Here is a 21,895-nt window from a genome sequence, read left to right on the forward strand (position 1 = left end):
CTAGCGTGCACTGCTAACTAGCTAGCCATTTCACACCGGTTACACCAAAGTTATGGATATTCTGACAAGAAAGCTCCTGCCTATTCCTCTCTTTGCGTTGGTGGATAAATCTCATTATTTTAATACATTTTTGAATATTCGATAAGGGTTGTTGACATCAACCACCTGTATTCAATTGAGAGAGATACTATGGTACTCACCTCATGTCGTGAACATGCATAGCCATCTTGAGACAACTCTGATATAAAGCGTTTTTTTACAAAGTTGTCGGGATGTCACTTGTCCTACTTACAGTGCATTCGGAAAGTATTCAGACCCCTTGACTTTTTCCACATTTTGTTACGTTATTCTGACTCTAAAATGGATTAAATCGTTTTTTCCCCTCATCAATTACACACAATACCCCATAATGACAAAGCAAAAACTGGATTATAGACATTTTTGCTGCATCATTCATGTGGGGGCAACATGTTTACTGTTGCCTTGTTATTACATGTATTTAGGCCTACATCAACTATTTATAAGAAAAACAATTATATGTTTAATATAGTGAAACACTGAAACAAGATTGTTTGTTATTGCCTTTGAAATCACTTCAAAGTAGGACCTAGTTCCCACCAGGGTTCAAACCAAGTATGGGGTGAATTTATGAGCAGAATTATGAGCAGTTCCATTTAACTGTATAAGTAGCCTACTGCTGGGCCTTAATAGAGCTCGTCAGCTTGGTCCTAATCTATGAGCAGAATTACTGTTTTACCTCAATTAGCCACAAAATCCCTAGTTTGAAAGCGACTGTTTTCTGGAAGCTGTGTGGTGCCATTTTTACTACATTTTCCCCCACGTGGGCCAGCCCCCTAGCAATTTGAGTTTCAGCCAATGAGCTTCAGCCCTTCGCCACATGTAGCAAGTGGCACACACAGTAGAGCAAGAGGGAGCAATGAATGGTGCACATATCTGCACATTTGTGACATAGTACACCATTTTCAGGGACCACTTTTGGCTCGTGGGCACTACTTTCAGAACTACTGGCTAAAAAGTATACACAAGTACAGAATAATATCTTTAACACCGGTTTAGGTGATTTTATACGTTTTGTTCTTTGATATTATATCAGGCAATTAACATTAACTTTATGAATTATGAAGCCTTTATGTGCTTTTATGTGCTTGTTTTGATTACATACTGTAAATGCTTCAAAATTCATAGAAGTTAAGTTAGCTGATGAAAATTTCTCATAGAACAAAACATATAGGATCTCCTAAATCTGTGTTTACCACAGAGATAATTTTGCTAGTTGGAACAAGGAAACGTTTCCTAAAACCAGTCAGCAAGTTGGAAATGTCAGCGTTTCCTAGTTTCTGACTAGCACCTGAACGTGCATATGGGCCAACGTTGGACCCAAAGACCAGTGATCATCACTGATTAATAAACTCATAGTCAGAAAGCTGTAATACATTCTTAAAATGTCCCCTACACCAGGGTTCCCAGACGTTTCCACGCAAGGACCCTTTTCACACACCCCAAAATTATACCTGTGAACAAAAATATTTTCACAAATGAAAGGAGTTAGTTATCAATATCTTTGATGATACTGTAGGCAAAGATAATTGTCATAAATACCTGTAGCTCGCTGATTTCTCTCTCACAGATTGATTACTGCTGGCTTGCTTCTTTTATCAATTAATATAGATATTGTAGTCCTTTCCATGTCTACAGGCCTACAAGTATTTATACGTGTACTACAATACCCGCTACTCCACATTTGACAGAACATCTGACGTAAACGCTTCTGAAAGTGTAGAAACGTGAGTATTAAGTCCTTGCTGTCGTTAAGAGTATAGGTATAATTTATCCTTACACCCTTTGTTCGTATTATTGTGATGACGTACCACACTGTCCTGCATTTGTGGCCATTGAGACGTGGCAAATTGAAGCAGTTAACGTTAGCTGTTACCTAACGCAAGTCTCTCTATTTGGTCTCCCTCCCACTGTGCTAAACTAGCTAGTTATCTCACGTTAACTATTCTATTCATATTAACAAAATCACGTTGTTGACATTGAGATTACAGCATTTCTTTCAAAGACTTATTTTGGCAAGAGGCTGTATTATTATTAGCCACGGCATGCATTGTCAGCTGAGCTAGCTAACTAAGTGATGATGCTAGCCAGAGTTTACTAACATTAGCTAGCTGTCAGTGGAGTTGACAGGCTGACTGTCAGACCAAGCATTTAGCCACGTTACCTAAATTAGTTACCCAATACACTTCAGTAATGTGACAGCATCTATGTAACTTTATCTTCCAATTGAAAACAAATCTAGTCTCTTTGTTGGTGGTGAGGGAAAATGTATTGTTTTGTTTACTCCGCTATTGATTTTATAGCGTATGTGTGAATATTTTGTAAATTTCAGATCAGAGATAGACTGTGTTTGGTAGCATCTTATGGACCACAGAGTGGTAGGCAACCAATGTCTCCACCCCGGCTCACTGGCGCCCTGCGCTCCTTCTCTACTGTCAGCGAGCAGGAAGACTTCTCTGAAGAAGTATATGATCTGAAGGTAAGGCTAACCCAAAGCAAGTTACATTACAGACCATATCCGACTAACCATTGTGATGGGACACTATCGCGATTTAACAATATCACAATATTATTTTATTGATAGTCGGCTGTACCAGCACCAAAACTCCAGTATTTTTCCTGAAAGCTTGTTATCAATATTTTTAAATAGGGAGCCAATTTGTTTTCATCACTTATGCCCATGATAAAAACTCATTTTCTCATTACTCTCTCTTGAACATCTGCAGAAGACATTTGGTGAGAAATGGGTTTGGAACATCGACTTGCAATAAAATCACAGTATCACAGTATTATCACAGTATTAACCCTCCCGTGGTCCTCGGGTCAGGGTGACCCAGGTCGTGTGTGTGGAGGGCTCCCAGCTCTGTGCTCGTGGGTCAGAGCGACCCAGGCCCTGTGTTTCCAGGGCTCCCGCTCTGTGCTCTGTGCTCATGGGTCAGAGCGACCCAGCCAGCCACTGGCGAGGCGTATGCCGTTGAGTGTAGAGAGTCTGCGAGTGTGGCGAGGTTGTGTGTGTCTCCCCGCTCTGTGCTCTGTGCTCGTGGGTCAGAGCGACCCAGCCAGCCACGACACAGGTCCAGACATGCTCCGCTGTGTGCTAGAGAGCAGCCAAGTGTTATTGTTGTGCTCTGTGCTCGTGGGTCAGAGCGACCCAGCCAGCCACTGGCGAGGCATATGCCGTTGAGTGTAGAGAGTTTGCGAGTGTGGCGAGGTTGCGTGTGTCTCCCCGCTCTGTGCTCTGTGCTCTTGGGTCAGAGCAACCCAGGCCCTGTGTTTCCAGGGCTCCCGCTCTGTGCTCGTGGGTCAGAGCGACCCAGCCAGCCACTGGCGAGGCGTATGCAGTTGAGTGTAGAGAGTGGGCGAGTGTGGCGAGTTTGCGCGTGGGTGCCCGCTCTGTGCTCCCCGCTCTGTGCTCCCCGCTCTGTGCTCCCCGCTCTGTGCTCCCCGCTCTGTGCTCGGTGGGTCAGAGCGACTCAGCCAGCCACTACACAGGTCCAGACATGCTCCGCTGTGTGCTAGAGAGAGCAGCCAAGTGTTATTGTGGCTCGGGTGGGGTGGGTCAACTGCACACGGCTACACACACGCGCGCAAGCGAGCCTCGTGCATTTTCAGGTCTTGGTGTCCCGCGTAGAGAGGATACTAATATTGTCAGCGGCGCACACACACACACACACACACACACACACACACACACACACACACACACACACACACACACACACACACACACACACACACACACACACACACACACACACACACACACACACACACACACACACACACACACACAAAGTGACCGGCGCCCCACCTGTGCCATGTGCGCTCTTCCCCGCCGCTCAGTGGACCCGATCAGAGGAGCCGAGCGGCCATGGCCGTGCGTTTCACGGCCGCGCAGGTTCTAGAAGAGATCTTGTCCAGCGTGGACCGAGAAGACAACTCGGATTCCGAGGAGGAAGAGGTTTCGGAAGACGAAGACTGGGAGGAATACAACCCTGAGCGCCGCGAGGTCGACGAGGCTTCTCCTCCCTCTTCTGAGGAAGAGCCCGAGGAAGCCCCCAAGGATGAGCGCGAGGACCAATGCGATGAAGAGATCTCCTCGGCTCCGGACCAAAGGGAGACGCCGCTGCTGTCGAAAAACGGCAAAATCGAATGGTCCCCCGTGGCCTACGGCCGCCTCCACCGCCACCACCGCAGGGCCTGCGCGATCTGCCACGCCGGGCCGGAAAATTGTGGAAATGACGAACCTGCACAATTAGACACAATACGAGGACGACGGGAGGGTTAATATCACAGTATTAAGCTAATTGAGGAGGATGCTTTGGGCTGTTGTGAACACAGGCAACTTGTAGTGCTTTTTCACTCACTTCCCTCCTTGATATCGCTTTCTCCAGCTCCCATTTACCATGCTACCTCTTTTCCTGTTATCTTCTTTAATCCGCTCTCTCTCTCTCCCGTTTCAAAATATATTCTAATCTTTGCCTCTCCCTCTATTCCCCTAATTTCTCCTCTCTCATTCTGATCGGGGGCTTGTTAAGTTGTTGGTGTGTATTGAGATACTCAATTTAGGAGGAAATTGGGCCTGGTCCTCAGACCACCACCTCTGGCCCTGTTCTCCCAGAGCTAAATCCTCCACAGTGTGAAAACTGCTGCTTGAGGGAAAAGAGGGACTAATGAGGGTCGCTGGGAGATTATCAGAGCTCCAGTTAAAATGCTTTAGTTTTAGAGGACATGGAAGTGCTGATTGTAATAAAGGCATGATGTTAATACTGCTGCCGGCCCTCCTTGCACTGAACCCCCTGACCTGATGAGCACTAATACCCAATGCTAAAGGAAAGGCTTATTTCAAATTCACTCGCTATGCAAGGAATTGAGCGTATGCTGCTGCTGCACTATGTCTTTGAGTTATGAAAAGGACTTAGAATTACCCTCTGCTGTGTGTTTGTGTGGGATAGAGAGGGATATGCAGAGAGAAGTCACTGTGTGCATCAAATATCAGACTACATAGTTTCATAATAATTATGTGTAACTTTATGCCCTTGCTGTTTGTTTGTCTTATGTTAGACCAAGCGTCTGAAGAGGCAGGAGCTGTTCTCCAGAGAGGGCCTGACATGGCAGAAGATAGTCCAGTTCTTCACTCAGCACCTGGAGAAGGCAGAGCAGCAGGCTGCAGCACAGGAGCTGAAGAGCATCCTACAGGCTGCCAAGCAGATAGGTATTCAACTCGCTGGACTGGCAGGGATGCACTTTCAGTCATACAGCACCATTCTAATGTTATCTAATCTGTGAGGCTAAATAGGCAGTGTTTTCCCTAGGACTTTTCGAATCAGTGGTGGCAAAGACAGTTGTTGTTTTGTAGACACCATCTGAAATGTAATTTTCTCTTTTAAAAGCATTATAACCTTTAGACCAGCTTATGTTGCACGGCAGCTTTAAATAGGCTGAATCATGGGGTTGCCCATCCAATGGAGCGCCGCTGCTGAATTAATATAGGGTAAACACTGATAGGTAATCAACTCATTGTCCTGGATGATATTCACTCTAAGCCAGGGGTGTCAAACTCATTTTGCCCCGGGGGCTGCATTTGGTCTTCACTGAGGTCCGGAGGGCCGCAATTAAATGTATTATATTTCCTCGCTGTCAAAATGTGCATTAGTCCTCTATCGCCCCACAACGGCATTCAGGTGTCCTGATGTGACTTATAATTAGATTAGATGCAAATCCCCCACATTCCTCCAGAAGTTGTACAGCGGTGCAACACAGGGCCTTCTCCTACTGCTCTTATTACTTTTCTGATACTGCCTGTTGGGGGATCACACACCCCTCCGTCCCCCTAATCCCACTGCATCCCTGACAGATCAGTGGAGTGCAGCGGAGAGTGGACTCTCCCCGTGTGGAGCACCTCTGTAGTGTACCGGAAGAGACTGAGGCCCGACACACGAGAAGGCATCTCTGAGGCTCTCTCAATTGGTCTATCCTTGATTCCTCACATCCCCTTGCCTCACCTCCTTCTCAAAACACATTAGAGGAAAACATCCAAGGTTCTTCCCCTCTGACCTTCTCCTCCAACTAGTTTTGAGAAGGTGACGAGGAGAATCGAGGGAAGACAAATTGAGAACAAGCCTGGGGTTCTACACGTGTCTTTTAGAAAGTGCTCTTTTTCTTCTTTCATTTCTCTGATGAGCAGTGCTAGACAATGCTAGCGTTTTACTGCTTGGAACATACAGTTGGAGCATACAGCAGTGTAGCAAGAAATGTCAAATTTCAGTAGCCACTAGTCAGCTAGATATCACTAATGGTAATAGTAAATGGTAGTGGGTTTTCTAATAATCACAATAATCATCATCAGTGTCAGCATATTTGTGATGCTGATGGCAGCCCGTATTGCCTCAGTTGAAGAGTGGGACTAAAGAAACTGGGCTCATAATAAATGATGATGGTATCTAGCTAACTAAATATCTTGTTGTTTCCCCATGTCTCTGGCAGTGGGGACAGAGCATGGCCAGGACACCATTGAGAGTGCTGCTGTCTTTCTGTTTGAGACGTTCCACAACAAGGACCATGTAGGTCACGAGGAGACGAGGGCCATCAACCAGATGTTCGGCCCCTTCCCCTCCTCGGCAGCCGACACCTCCTGTGCTGCTGTGTCCCAGGCTGTGGCCCCTCTGGGAGAGTCCCAGGTGGGGGGAGTCTAATTTGGTCTTCGGGTACAACTGAAATACTAAAATCTAATTTTATTAAAATACTAGGACTATATATAGGCATACTTAAAATAAGATATAAAAAAAAGTAACTTTTTGGTTTATACGTTTTCTTCCTAGTATTTTATTATTCTACTATCATATTTTTCTTGATGTATGTATTTATAATGCTCTATTATTTATGTATTTATTTATTTATTTATTCATGTTTTACAGGTGGAGGAGTTTGTTCGTTCCCAGAGCTCGTGTCGCGCCCCTCAGCGTGGCTCCGCCTTCGGACGCAACATCACCTTCTCCTATGACTGCTACACCCTGGACCCCCAGGAGGCCCTGCCCTGGGCGGGGGACCCTGAAGACGAGACCCCTGGTGGAGGCCTGGACTTCCACAGCATCTTCAACAACCATCAAGGCCTCTGGGGTAATGGGGGAGAGGCGGATGGAGGCAGGCTAAGCCCGGGAGGGGCTCAGAGCCCTGGGGATGGGACCATCCTGAGGAGGGAGGTGGAGAAGTTCCTGAACGGAGGCAACATGATCTCCTCCAGCCCTGAAGAACTGTGCATCTCCCTGTTTGAGATGCTGGCCTCCACCAAGAGTGACGACGATCTGCAGAACGAAGTGAGCAGCACCCTCTCACACCACCTTTACCCTTTTCACACTATTGTGCCGACCCAAACCTCAGTTATTCCTTGACCTTAGCCAGCTGGCCTCTGGGGTTTAAACCCCGGTTCAGACCACATCCACTTTGGACCTCGTCTCCACGGCAGGTCAACCTTGGCCTTTAGTGTGTGGGTGTGAGGTTGACGTGGTACGTGTCTGGAGAGATCTGAAGTTTGGAGAGATCTGGAGAGCTGACCTTAACCTTGTAGGAGAGGAGGAAGATCTTACTGCTTCTCCAGGAAGGCCCCATCACATAGGAAGGCAGCAGTATGCCTAACATTCACACCAGGATAAAGGCTGCGGTATGCCTGACATACACACCAGGATAAAGGCTGCGGAATGCCTAACATACACACCAGGATAAAGGCTGCGGAATGCCTGACATACACACCAGGATAAAGGCTGCGGAATGCCTAACATACACACCAGGATAAAGGCTGCGGAATGCCTAACATACACACCAGGATAAAGGCTGCGGAATGCCTGACATACACACCAGGATAAAGGCTGCGGAATGCCACAATAAGTGAAACAGTGTTTAGGTTCAATGTTTAATGTCTGAGATTCTCAGGTTTTTAGAGGGTGGAAAGACCTTGGGTTTAGTGTATGTGGAAAGGATTTGCGCCGTTACCAATGATTCAAGACTAGCTAGAAGAACTGGGCAACAACAGGCAATTAAGCCAGCACTTAGTCTGTGCTGAGCCATGGTGTTATTGAGACATGTTGTTCACTTCTTCCACAAGAAAATAACACACTTACACAGAGGGAGAGATGCCAGGTTGTGACAGACGAGAGGATGGATTGATGAGGCTCTGGGCAGAGCTCCCATCTCTCTTATACAGGTGCTTAATTTAGAGTCGTTCTCTCTCTCCCTCGCTCCCCTGCAGCCCACAAAAACACAAGGTCGCCGCACACATTTAATTAATATAATTTATTAGTGGCTCTCTGTTTTGCCCCCCTATCCAGCATCCAGTCTAGAAGAGGTGTCTGTTAGCAGTTAAATGTCAGGGTCAGAGTGCCCCTTAGGCCACATGCTCTGTAGGCCACATGCTGAGACCTCTGGCAATGAGATTTCATCCATAACTTTCACTTATGAATTAGACAGTGCCTCTTTCTGTCCTCTTGAGTCCCTTTCCCTCCCTTCTCTTTCCTTCTCTCCACAGCAGAGTGTAGGTTTTACTAATACCTGAGTCTACATTATCTTCTAATGTTCTTCACGTAGCTGACATTTGGAAGCCAACTCTCCTACTGGCATCTTTAGATGTGGAGTGCCCTTTGTGTGTGTGCACTCCACGCACCTCTCTGCGCGTGACTCCAAATTCAACAGCAAAGTTTAAAGGCTCTGTACTCTGTACCATTACATGTGACAGAGGATAAACCCCCGCTTTTTATTTTATTACCTCTCATTTGTACCCTTGGAATGATGACATTTGCTGCAATAGCAGTGGCTTGAGAAAGAGAGGAGAGAAAGAAAGCTTGATTTTAAAGGTATGTTTTTGGTGGTTGTGAAAAGAGCTGTAGCTCCATTAAATCACCGGGATATAGACTTGAGTTATTATATTCATAGTTTTGACCGCTGTAAGACATACTGTATGCAGGTGTGCTGCTTGTATGGCAGTCTCATTCAACATTTGTATTATAACCAGTGATCTATGTGGACACTGATAGTTGCCTGTCTTCCTGAAAGCTTGTTGTAGCCTATGCATTTTCTAAAACAATCTATGGTTCACAGTCACAGTTCACCTAATGTCTCAGCCTCATCCAGGCTTAAAGGTAAAAAAAAAAGGCTTCAGGGTGGTTAGGTCTGTGAGCTCCTTTCTTCTGAGGGGAAAACTGTCTCTCACTCCCAGCGGACTTCTCTGTCCTCCTCACCTTCCCTTCCAGGCTGAGATGAACTTCAAGGACAGAATTCATGAGTGCCCATAAAAAATATATTTTCTCTGGGCAGCAGGTGAAAAACAGACCAACAATAACAACACAGTCCCAGGGTCATTTCACCTCCAAAAAGCACAAGGTTTTCGACACCCACCACCTCAGATTGTTCTGAAATCGTTTCTGTTGTAAGAAACAGAAGGTTACAGATCATTTTATGATATCCAATTGGTAGTTAGTCTTGTCCCATCGCTGAAACTCCCGTATGTAGGTCGAGAGTCATGCCTCCTCCGAAACACGACCCTGCCAAGCCGCACTGCTTCTTGACACACTGCTCGCTTAACCCTGAAGACAGTCGCACCAATGTGTCGGCGGAAACGCCGTACAGCTAGCGACCGCAGTCAGCGTGCATGAGACCGGCCCACCACAAGGAGTCGCTAGAGCGCGATGGGACAAGGAGATCCCAGCTGGCCAAACCCTCTCCTAACCCGGACAACACTGGGCCAATGGTGCCCAGTGTTGGGTCTCTCGGTCGCGGCCGGCTGTGACATAGCCTGGGATTGAACTCGGGTCTGTAGTGATGCCTTAGACCGCAGCGCCACTCGGGAGGCCCCCTGCAACATTATCTCTGAGAAATTAAGCTAATTGATTGCACCCAAATTCAGTAAATATAGTACATAACATCTGATTTGGACCCCAATTTTTCTTTTTTTACAATGAATAAGACATGAGGATTCCAAAGAAATTGTCAAAAGCCCCCCCTCATGCCAAATCTTATCTGTTTCAAACGACAGAAATTATTTCAGAATGATCAGAGATTGTGGGTGTCATTGCTTTCTGAAATGACATGGAATGACCCTCCAGTCACTGAGAGGGAAAGGACTTTGGAGACAGAATAAAACCAAGACCCAGCACACAGAGGAACAAAGACTGCCCTTCACAAAGGAGGGCGGCTGACCTGTCACCTGACATCTTCAAAGTGCGTCTGTTGTTTGGCTCCCCTACCGTGGTGGCTAACCAAGTCCCCAGAGAGGATGTGGAAAGGCAAAAGAGCAGTCTCTCTTTCTATCCAACTATCCATCCATTTATCCATCTGCAGACTGAAAAGCATGAATTGAAGGATCAGTTTTGTATTGTATTTTAGCTTTATTTCTTTTTAAATAATGCAGGATTTTTTTTTTTATATATTCAAGAATGCTCATATCTTCTAATGTCAGGTACTATGTGGGTTTTGATGTTGTCTCATTGAGTACGGTTACATGCACAAATGATTTCCCTAATAATCATGTTTACATGGACACCTCTGAAGTCAGGCTTCCTGATGGGACTTAAATAAATGCAGAAAATCGGCAATCAAAATAAACATTCTACAACAACGGCCATGTTATTTTTGTGAAGCCTGATTGAGTTTGGACATATATAGTTTGTTTGTGAAATGTATTTCTAAGATGCTTACTTTCAGTTTTTCCAAACTCACTTCACTCGTGCGTAAGAGGGAGGCTTGTGCTACCGGTGCTGGCACATGTGCAGATCAATTACACCGCTGGAACACGGATTAAGCTGTTTACATGCCCTAATAATTCCAGATTGCTTAGAAAACCAGGTGTTATAATCGGCGTATGCTCCCTTCAATTTAATCCTTACGCTGATTTAAGATAAGCTTGCATATTCTGCCTACTGCCATAATCAGTTTAATATCATATTGAGTTGCACCCCCTTTTGCCCTCAGAACAGCCTCAATTCGTCAGGGCATGGACTCTACAAAGTGTCGAAGGCATTCCACAGGGATGCTGGCCCATGTTGACTCCAATGCTTCCCACAGTTGTGTCAAGTTGGCTGGATGTCCTTTGGGTGGTGGACCATTCTTGATACACACAGGAAACTGTTGAGTGTGAAAAACCCAGCAGCGTTACAGTTCTTGACATACTCTAACTGGTGTGCCTGGCACCTACTACCATACCCCGTTCAAAGGCACTTCAATCTTTTGTCTTACCCATTCACCCTCTGAATCACACTCATACACAATCCATGTCTCAAGACTTAAAAATCTTGAACCTGTCTCCTCCCCTTCATGTACACTGATTGAATTGGATTTAAAAGGTGACATCAATAAGGGATCATAGCTTTCAACTGGTCAGTCTATATAATGGAAAGAGCAGGTGTTCCCGACTGGCGCAGTGGTCTAAGGCACTGCATCTCAGTGCAAGAGGTGTCACTACAGTCCCTAGTTTGAATCCAGACAGTATCACATCCGGCTGTGATTGGGAGTCTCATAGGGCGGCACACAATTGGCCCAGCGTCATCTGGGTTTGACCGGGGTAGGCCGTTTTAGCTTTAAATAAGAATTTGTTCTTAACTGACTTGCCTAGTTAAATAAAGGTGTAAAAAATACAATAAAAAAAATAAAAAAAAGATTTACGATTGTTATGAAAACGTGAAATCGGTCCTAATTAATCGTCCATTCCGATTAATCGGTCGACCTCTAGTATGTTTACATGCACACTAATGCACAGTGTACAAAACATTAGGAATAAAAAAAAATGTAACCTTTATTTAACTAGGCAAGTCAGTTAAGAACACCTTCTTATTTTCAATGACGGCCTAGGAACGGTGGGTTAACTGCCTTGTTCAGGGGCAGAACAACAGATTTTTACCTTGTCTGCTCGGGGATTCAATCTTGCAACCTTACGGTTAACTAGTCCAACGCTCTAACCACCTGCTTTACATTGTACTCCACGAGGAGCCTGCCTGTTACGCGAATGCAGTAAGAAGCCAAGGTAAGTTGCTAGCTAGCATTAAACTTATCTTATAAAAAACAGTCAATCAATCAATCATAATCCTTAGTTAACTACACATAGTTGATGATATTACTAGTTTATCTAGCATGTCCTGCGTTGCATATAATCGATGCAGTGCGCATTCGCGAAAAAGGACTGTCGTTGCTCCAACGTGTACCTAACCATAAAAATCAATGCCTTTCTTAAAATCAATACACAAGTATATATTTTTAAACCTGCATATTTAGTTAATATTGCCTGCTAACATGAATGTCTTTTAACTAGGGAAAATATGTCACTTCTCTTGCAACAGAGTCAGGGTATATGCAGCAATTTGGGCCGCCTGGCTCGTTGCGAACTGTGTGAAGACTATTTCTTCCTAACAAAGACAGCCAACTTCGCCAAACGGGGGATGATTTAACAAAAGCGCATTTGCAAAAAAAGCACAATCGTTGCACGACTGTACCTAACCATAAACATCAATGCCTTTCTTAAAATCAATACACAGAAGTATATATTTTTAAACCTGCATATTTAGCTAAAAGAAATCCAGGTTAGCAGGCAATATTAACCAGGTGAAATTGTGTCACTTCTCTTGCATTCATTTCACGCAGAGTCAGGGTATATGCAACAGTTTGGGCCGCCTGGCTCGTTGCGAACTAATTTGCCAGAATTGTACATAATTATGACATAACATTGAAGGTTGTGCAATGTAACAGGAATATTTAGACTTATGGATGCCACCCGTTAGATAAACTGAAAGAATAAACGTTTTGTTTTCGAGATGATAGTTTCTGGATTCGACCATATTAATGACCTAAGGCTCGTATTTCTGTGTGTTATTATGTTATAATTAAGTCTATGATTTGATAGAGCAGTCTGACTGAGCGATGGTAGGCACCAGCAGGCTTGTAAGCATTCATTCAAACAGCACTTTCGTGCATTTTTCCAGCAGCTCTTCGCAATGCTTCAAGCATTGCACTGTTTATGACTTCAAGCCTATCAACTCCCGAGATTAGGCTGGTGTAACCGATGTGAAATGGCTAGCTAGTTAGCGGGGTGCGCGCTAATAGCGTTTCAAACGTCACTCGCTCTGAGACTTGGAGTAGTTGTTCCCCTTGCTGCGCAAGGGCTGCGGCTTTTGTGGAGCGATGGGTAACGCTGCTTCGAGGGGGGCTGTTGTCGATGTGTTCCTGGTTCGAGCCCAGGTAGGAGCGAGGAGAGGGATGGAAGCTCTACTGTTACACTGGCAATACTAAAGTGCCAATAAGAACATCCAATAGTCAAAGGTATATGAAATACAAATCGTATAGAGAGAAATAGTCCTATAATTCCTATAAATACAACCTAAAACTTCTTACCTGGGAATATTGAAGACTCATGTTAAAAGGAACCACCAGCTTTCATATGTTCTCATGTTCTGAGCAAGGAACTTAAACATTAGCTTTCTTACATGGCACATATTGCACTTTTACTTTCTTCTCCATGTCACGTTCCTGACCTTATTTCCTGTGTTTAGTCTTTGTTTAGTTGGTCAGGACGTGAGCTGGGTGGGTGTAGTCTATATTATGTGTTTCTTTGTTTAGGTTTGTCTTATTGGCCTGATATGGTTCTCAATCAGAGGCAGGTGTTTTACGTTGTCTCTGATTGGGAACCATATTAAGGTAGCCTGTTTTCACTGTTGGTTTGTGGGTGATTGTTCCTGTTCTTGCGTTCATCTGTTTTTGTAATCTCTAGTTCGGGACTGTAGCTTCGTTGGGTTTTCGTCTGTTTAATGTTTTGGTTCATTATTGAAAAAGTATTCTAATAAATATGGATACATACCGCGCTGCGCTTTGGTCCTCCTCTCCTTCTACCGACGAAAGCTGTTACACTCCAACACTTTGTTTTTGCATTATTTTAACCAAATTGAACATGTTTCATTATTTATTTGAGGCAAAAATGATTTTATTGATGTATTATATGAAGTTAAAATAAGTGTTCATTCAGTATTGTTGTAATTGTCATTATTACAAATAAATAAATAAAATTGGTCCTCCAATAATCGGTATCGGAATCGGCGTTGAAAAATCATAATCGGTCGACCTCTAAAACACTCATTGTGTCTGTTGCACACAGCATTTCCACCCCCTATGGTTAATACTGTATGTTTCTCTCCTGTGCTAGCCAGCTCCTAGCTCAGTGATCGCTTCCCTCCCAGTCAGGTTTACTGTTGTTTTGCTGTCCCTAGCCAGCTAAGTGCCAGGTGGCTGTGTTTGGGGGGCTAAGCGGCACAGCATTATTCTGTCTCAGGCCCAGACTTACTTTGGGCATGGTAATTACCAGGTGCTCATTCTTGGCAATGAATGCATGTGTTTGGAGGGGAGGATGGAGGTTGAACCATAGGATGTGTTTGTTTACTGCTTTAGTGTTTTTGGCTTAAGCACACCAGCTGATGTCTCCCCCACTCTTACTCTCTCTCTGCTCCTCTCCTTCTTGCCCTCTCTTTTTCTCTCTTTGCTTCTCTCTCTCTCTCTTTGTGTCGCTCATCTGTCTCTCTCTCTCTCTTTGTATCTCTCATCTGTCTCTCTCTCTCTCTCTCTCTCTCTCTTTGTATCTCTCATCTGTCTCTCTCTCTCTCTCTCTTTGTATCTCTCATCTGTCTCTCTCTCTCTCTCTCTTTGTATATCTCATCTGTCTCTGTCTCTCTCTCTCCTCCAGCTGTTTGAGCTGCTGGGCCCAGAGGGATTTGAGATGATCTCTGTTCTCCTCCAGAGAAGGTCTTCCATCGTGGATTCTCTCCTCTCCATCCCTGCAGACAGGATCAACTACCCACCAGGTGAGTCAGACCCCAGCCCCTGCACCAGAGGCATCCAGGTCATCTCCATAGAAACTAGAGATCCACCACACTCTTGGAGAGCAGTGGGGTAGAGCATCGTTGATAAATTAAACTGTAGTTAATTGGTTTGAAATTCAAAGTCTACCTACCTAGACAAATCTACTGACTACAACTTTCATCATTGAACAATAATTATATGAAGAAATAAATAATTATTTTGACTGTCACTACCCCTCATTTGGAGGACCGCTTTTAATATTAGGCCTTTTTTTATTTAAATGTTTTATACTTATTTACCCCCAACCTTCATCATTGTCAGGGTGTTTTTAAGGGAAGGAGAGGGTGTGGTGTGAAGTATAGGAGGAGGAGAGGGTGATGTATGATAGGGTCACTAAGGTCGACTCTTGGCTATGCATTACTCAGCGGGGTCATGACCTTAAACACCTGGTCCATGTTTGGATGTTAATCCCTACAACACAAACAACACAGTCCAGCTCCAACAACCCTTAAATATCTATCTGAGGGTTTGATGTACAAATCAATATTAGACTCGGTAAATCTTTGATGGTGTCCAGGACTCTAGTACAGAGAGGTACAGTATGAAATGCAGTGTCCCTGTCTCTTTGTCATGGGTGAAGGTTGGTAAATCTATAGCCTACAAAGGCAGACAATTACAAATACTTCCCTACTGCTATTCAAGATGGAAAATGTTAATTTTATGTACATTTCACGTACCTGTGAAAAGGCTATTCACCATCCTCTCTACCCAAAGGTTCAACATTCCACCATAACTTATATTCCGTTTTATACCTTTTCCCTCCCTCCCTCCCTCCCTCCCTCCCTCGCTACCTCCCTCCCTCCCACATTGTTCTCTCATTTCTTTGTTCCCATCACCTACCCCTCAGGTCTGTTTTGGAGCTGTGTATTGCTCTCGTGTTCTGCATGATTGTCGAACGGCTCAATACACTGAAAAGCTATTACCTAAAGATAGCCTATTAAGGTTAGCTCAGTCCTTCATTCTTTCTCTAGGTTTTGGGGGAGGAGGATGGGAGGTTGGGGGAGGACGATGGGAGGTTGGGAGAGGTAATGCACCATGATCCATTTAAGTCCAAGATAGTCATCATCTCCAGCACTAGAACAGTCCCTCTCTTTTTGCCCCTCTTGCCTTCCACTACTTCTCACAAATCAGAGAAAATGTAGCAAAGTAGGATTTCACTCTATAGACAAATACCTGGCTCATGCCTTGTATAGTATTACTGTCCTCACAATGACATCTGGAAGGGGACTGTGGCTCTGTCTCTGTCTTTTAGTACGTTCGTCACACACAATATCTCAGATAGCACTAGCCCAATTTTGGCGAAACTTTGGTGAATGATGCATCTTGGCATAGAGATCCGGCACGTACACAATGACACTGATTGGCCCAAGGGGGGTACTGTAGTAATCAACTGAAATTCCAAACTTTGAACAAGCACGTCTCCTGTACCGTTTGAGCTACTGTCATGGAATGAGGTGTTGTTATATGCATCCACTCATGAGCAACAAGTTTCTATAAGCTCTGCACGTTAGTTTTTCTGCTAATTAGACATTTTGTCCCCCACCAAACCAACATTTGTACAAGCATAGCTCCTGCCCGGTTTGAGCTACAGTCATGAAGTTTTGGACATGTAAACATCTTCTCATTAGAAACAAGTGTCCCATAATTACCTATGTAATTTTGGTACTTACAAATGAAATGTCTTTCCACACAACTTGTTATAATACTGAGGGGTGGCATTATCCCTAGCCTGGTCCTACATCTGTTTCTACTGTCTTGCCAACTCCTGTGATCAGTGACCAGCACAAATGAATCTGGGGCCAGGCTAGTACCAGAGAATACACTGACTTGGTTGGTGCTGAAGCGTTCTCCCCTGTACTAGGATATGTGTCCTGCTGTAACTTAGCTTTGCTGATCTGCTCCTTCCTCTGTATATACAGTAGCCTATGTAGTTCAGTGAAGTATCCTCTCTACATTATACAGCCTTCTCTATTGCTCTCCCCCTGTAGCTTGGAGCTGAGCTGACTGGCTCAAAGTTGCCCCTGCCTGGCTCAAAGTTGCCCCTGTGAACTACAGGGGCAACTAAGGCAGTTGCCCCTGTAGTTCACTGTTTCCCAGGTTTTGCCTACAGTACACTGACTGGTTTATATTGAAGTCACTTCCCCCCCATGGCCTGTAGCTGAATTCAGTCAGTGATTTCAGTCTGTATTTCCCCACAGCATGGAACTGATTCTACTGGATGTCACTGAAGCTGTTCCCTGTGTAGCACAGTGAGCCCAGTGCCTGACTGATTGTTATTTTTCATACACTGAACCCCATGCTGAGCTAGCAGTATCACTCCTTGTCTCTCCTGCTTTCTCTCTCCTCTTTTTGGAGATGTTTTCTTCGCTTGGAGGCTAATAGTTGTTTTTTTACCCCTTAAAATGTGAACAAAGCTGCGAGTAGCTGAAGATGTGTGTGGGAGGATAAGGATGGATAATTTGTCATTGCTGGGGATGTCGTCGGTTCCAAATCGTAGGCAGGCATCAAAGAAATTGAAAAAAAATATATATATATAAAGCTGGAGTTTTAGTTTTTCCGAACGTTTCTTGAATATTTAAAAACATATTTGTATAGCCTAAGGGATTCATGTTATCTATTTGAGTCATTCATTTCCCACTAGTTTATTCAAATACATTTACAGCGGTGGTTGTGATACTGTAAATTAACCACCTAATTTTAAAAGCCCAGTTCAGTCAAAAATTAGATTATCCTGCGTGTGTGTGAGAGAATACTGTGAAATTGTAAATGAGTTAATAGACCAATAAGAGTTCCAAAGCTCTCTGCCAATAACAGCTTGTTTTCAGTTTTCCCCTCTCCACTCAGACAACTCCCAGACAGTCCTAGCAAAATTCTAGCATGAGAAATTGCTCTTTGCTAAGAAGCTATTTTGTTTTTTCCCCCACCATTTTCATTGTTTTCAATCACAGTAAGGTACTTAATTGTTACCCAGAAATAATTTGATATTGAGCCAAAAAACATCTGCATTGGACTTACACTCGTACCCGTACTCGTAGTCCTTTACACTCATACCCATACACGTGTTGAAAATGGCAGATTTGTGCACTGTTAAATGCCAAAATTGGAACGCAGTGGCTGTACAGTAACATATGCTATACATGACGTCAGAGCTCTGGCTCTCTGCTTCACAGCGCTGTACGGATTGTAGTGCTGAGAGATTAGTGCTTTTTGAGGTAGTTTCAGTTTGATTATAAAAAATAAAAATGCTCTGCATTATGTGGGTTGAATGCTGTGACAACACAGAATAAAGTTCCATGATGGCGGTGACTACCCATTACTGCTTATCACTTATTAACCATAATTTATTCACATTACTTTAGTTTAATAAAATATTTCAGTTATGTATATTACATTTGTTTTATTCGATGACTTTGTTTCACTCCAAGTCATCATCTCATCTCTATAGAGCTGATGCCTATGCTGTCTGCCAAAATCACCATTTTAGTAGTTCTTCAAAGTAAATAATGCATACTTTAATGACCGCTGAAACTATGTCACTTAGATAATGTATTTTCAGGTAGAGATACCTTGCACAGTCGATCGTGCAGTGTTCTCTCTGTTATTTAGCAGGTGTAAAAGAAACACAGACCGGACATGTAAGCGTGCAATGGATTGCGGTCATTGTAGTTAATTACCAAGTTTTCTGCTGTAAACTATGTAGCATATTAGCTTCCTACTACATCGCAGTTTGGGTTTAATCTGACTTATCTCTAGAAAAACTCACATTGAGCTCACAGGAAAAACCTAAACGAAATGGAATAAAAATAATTTTACAGACCTCTGTCAATTTTAAAAACAAAAAATATACACCATTTTGGTTAATCACGCAACAAGAAGTTGCCCCCATCTCTTCCAGTAATTGGCCAACTTTTGCACTTTTGTTGTCTGAGTGAGCAATATGCTGTACATTAGCATGACTCTATGTATTTTAAAAGATGAAACACTGATAATTATAATAAATATAGCTTTGATGTTTAGGGTTAGTCTTACTGGGGTCCTACACATAACAAATACATTACAGACAAAAGACTAACATGTAGTGTGTGTGCATCTATCAGTCACACATACATGTCAATACAACAATTAGGTCACATGGAGGGCTAATATTTTGGTGCACATTCTTCTGCAAGAAACATTTCAACTTAGCCCTATCCGTATAGGCCAATTCTCACAGGTTTAAAGGGTTGGACTTAGTAACTCAAGAATAAATCGTTATCAGTTTGTGTGCAATTTATTAGTATGTATATTTAATAAATCGATCTGTGTGTAATTAAGCAGTATAAATCATTAATTAGCTGTGGTTGGTTCTATGGTACCTGAGCCTAGGTGTGGTATCAAGTGCCAGGTCGTTTTGACCAGGGAATGAAGCTAAGGTATACTGGGCAGGTAGACGCACCACAATCGTCTGACCTGATGGGACTGAATAGGTAGCCTAGATAATCACTAGCCTGTGCACAGTGGTACAAAACTGGTTGAAATGTCGTCGTTAATGACGACGTAATCCGGTTGTGACGATGACATTTTAACCACCATATTAGGCTATATCCACCTACCAGTATCTGTTTTCTTTACGTTATTTTGGAACTGCCAGTGTTAGGGGGCTAGGGGAAGGGCTTAGTGTTTTTCACATCAAGCTCACTTGTGTTCCATGATACTTTATCTCTGGACAATACTGCATCCTAAAGTCTTCACTTCTCTAGGTCACTTCCAGCCCCTGGAAAAATGAGCTGAGTGTGGTGAACTAAAGGTTCATTTTTAATATTGAATCACTTTGATATATTAACTTCCTTTTACACTGTTGGGGCAGTGGTTCTACACTGCAGGGCTGATTGGCCTACTTTAGCTTGCCTCTTCCTCTCTTTGTCATGTATTGACCACAGAGAAGAGAGACGCAGGACATTTTCTGTGATGTTTTTTTCTTTCCTTTTCTTCCCTTCCATCCATCCACAATTCACATTACACGCATGGAGAGGAAGTGGTGATAGGCTTCTTCTTCTCTTTTCGCTTGTCAAAGTTCACGTGCCTGACAGACGGCTTTTGAGATTAAAGTTGCCTTGACGACAGAGGGGAGAGGTCAGGAGGGGCTAAAAGAGGCTGATTTAAATGTCCCACTTTCTGCATTCCATCAAAGAATAAGTGGCATTTGGTGGGAGGGTCTGGGTCTGTCAACTGCTGATTATCTTTCAAATTGCAAACTCGTTAATCGGCATATTTGGTAAATACAGTTGAGGCGGAAGTTTACATACACCTTAGCCAAATACATTTAAACTCGGGTTTTCACAATTCCTGACATTTAATCCTAGTAAAAATTCCATGTCTTAGGTCAGTTAGGATCACCATTTTATTTTAAGAATTTGAAATGTCAGAATAATAGTAGAGTGATTTATTTATTTATTTCATCACGTTCCCAGTGGGTCAGAAGTTTACATACACTCATTTAGTATTTAGTAGCATTGCCTTTAAATTGTTTAACTTGGGTCAAATGTTTTGGGTATCCTTCCACAAGCTTCCCACAATAAGTTGGGTGAATTTTGGCCCATTCCTCCTGACAGAGCTGGTGTAAATGAGTCAGGTTTGTAGGCCTCCTTGCTCGCACACGCTTTTTAAGTTATGCCCACAACTTTTCCATGGGCTTGAGGTCAGGGCTTTGTGATGGCCACTCCAATACCTTGACTTTGTCCTTAAGCCATTTTGCCACAACTTTGGAAGTATGCTTGGTGTCATTGTCCATTTCGAAGACCCATTTGTGACCAAGCTTTAACTTCCTTACTGATGTCTTGAGACGTTGTTTCAATATATCCACATAATTTCCCCCCCTCATGATGCCATCTATTTTGTGAAGTGCACCAGTTCTTCCTGCAGCAAAGCACCCCCACAACATGATGCTGCCACCCACGTGCTTCACGGTTGGGATGGTGTTCTTCGGCTTGCAAGAATTCCCCTTTTTCCTATAAACATAACGATGGTCATTATGGCCAAACAGTTCTATTTTTGTTTCATCAGACCAGAGGACATTTCTCCAAAAAGTACCATCTTTGTCCCCATGTGCAAACCATAGTTAGGCTTTTTTATGGAGGGTTTGTAGCAGTGGCTTCTTCCTTGCTGAGCGGCTTTTCAGGTTATGTCGATATAGGACTCGTTTTACTGTGGATATAGATACTTTTGTATCTGTTTCCTCCAGCATCTTCACAAGGTCCTTTGCTGCTGTTCTGGGATTGATTTGCACTTTTCGCACCAAAGTATGTTCATCTCTAGGAGACAGAAGGCGTCTCCTTCCTGAGCGGTATGACGGCTGCGTGGTACCATGGTGTTTATACTGCACACTATTGTTTGTACAGATGAACGTGGTACCTTCAGGCGTTTGGAAATTGCTCCCAAGGATGTACCAGACTTGTGGAGGTCTAAAATTTTTTCCTGGGGTCTTGGCTGAATTCTTTTGATTTTCCCATGATGTCAAGCAAAGAGGCACTGAGTTTGAAGGTAGGCCTTGAAATACATCCACAGGTACACCTCCAATTGACTCAAAGTAAGTCAATTAGCCTATCAGAAGCTTCTAAAGCCATGACATCATTTTCTGGAATTTTCCAAGCTGTCTAAAGCCACAGTCAACTTAGTGTATGTAAACTTCTGACCCACTGGAATTGTGAAATAATCTGTCTGTAAACAATTGTTGGAAAAATGTATTGTGTCATGCACAAAGTAGATGTCCTAACCGACTTGCCAAAACTATAGTTTGTTAACAAGAAATTTGTGGAGTGGTTGAAAAACGAGTTTTAATGACTCCAACCTAAGTGTATGTAAACTTCCGACTTCAACTGTACATGTACTCTGCCTGATGGCTGTTTTATCAGATCTCTGAATGAGAATTGAAATGTGTGCAGCATACTCCACCTCA

The sequence above is a fragment of the Salvelinus alpinus genome, chromosome 35 (assembly GCF_045679555.1).
Source record: "Salvelinus alpinus chromosome 35, SLU_Salpinus.1, whole genome shotgun sequence".
Classification (NCBI taxonomy): domain Eukaryota; kingdom Metazoa; phylum Chordata; class Actinopteri; order Salmoniformes; family Salmonidae; genus Salvelinus; species Salvelinus alpinus.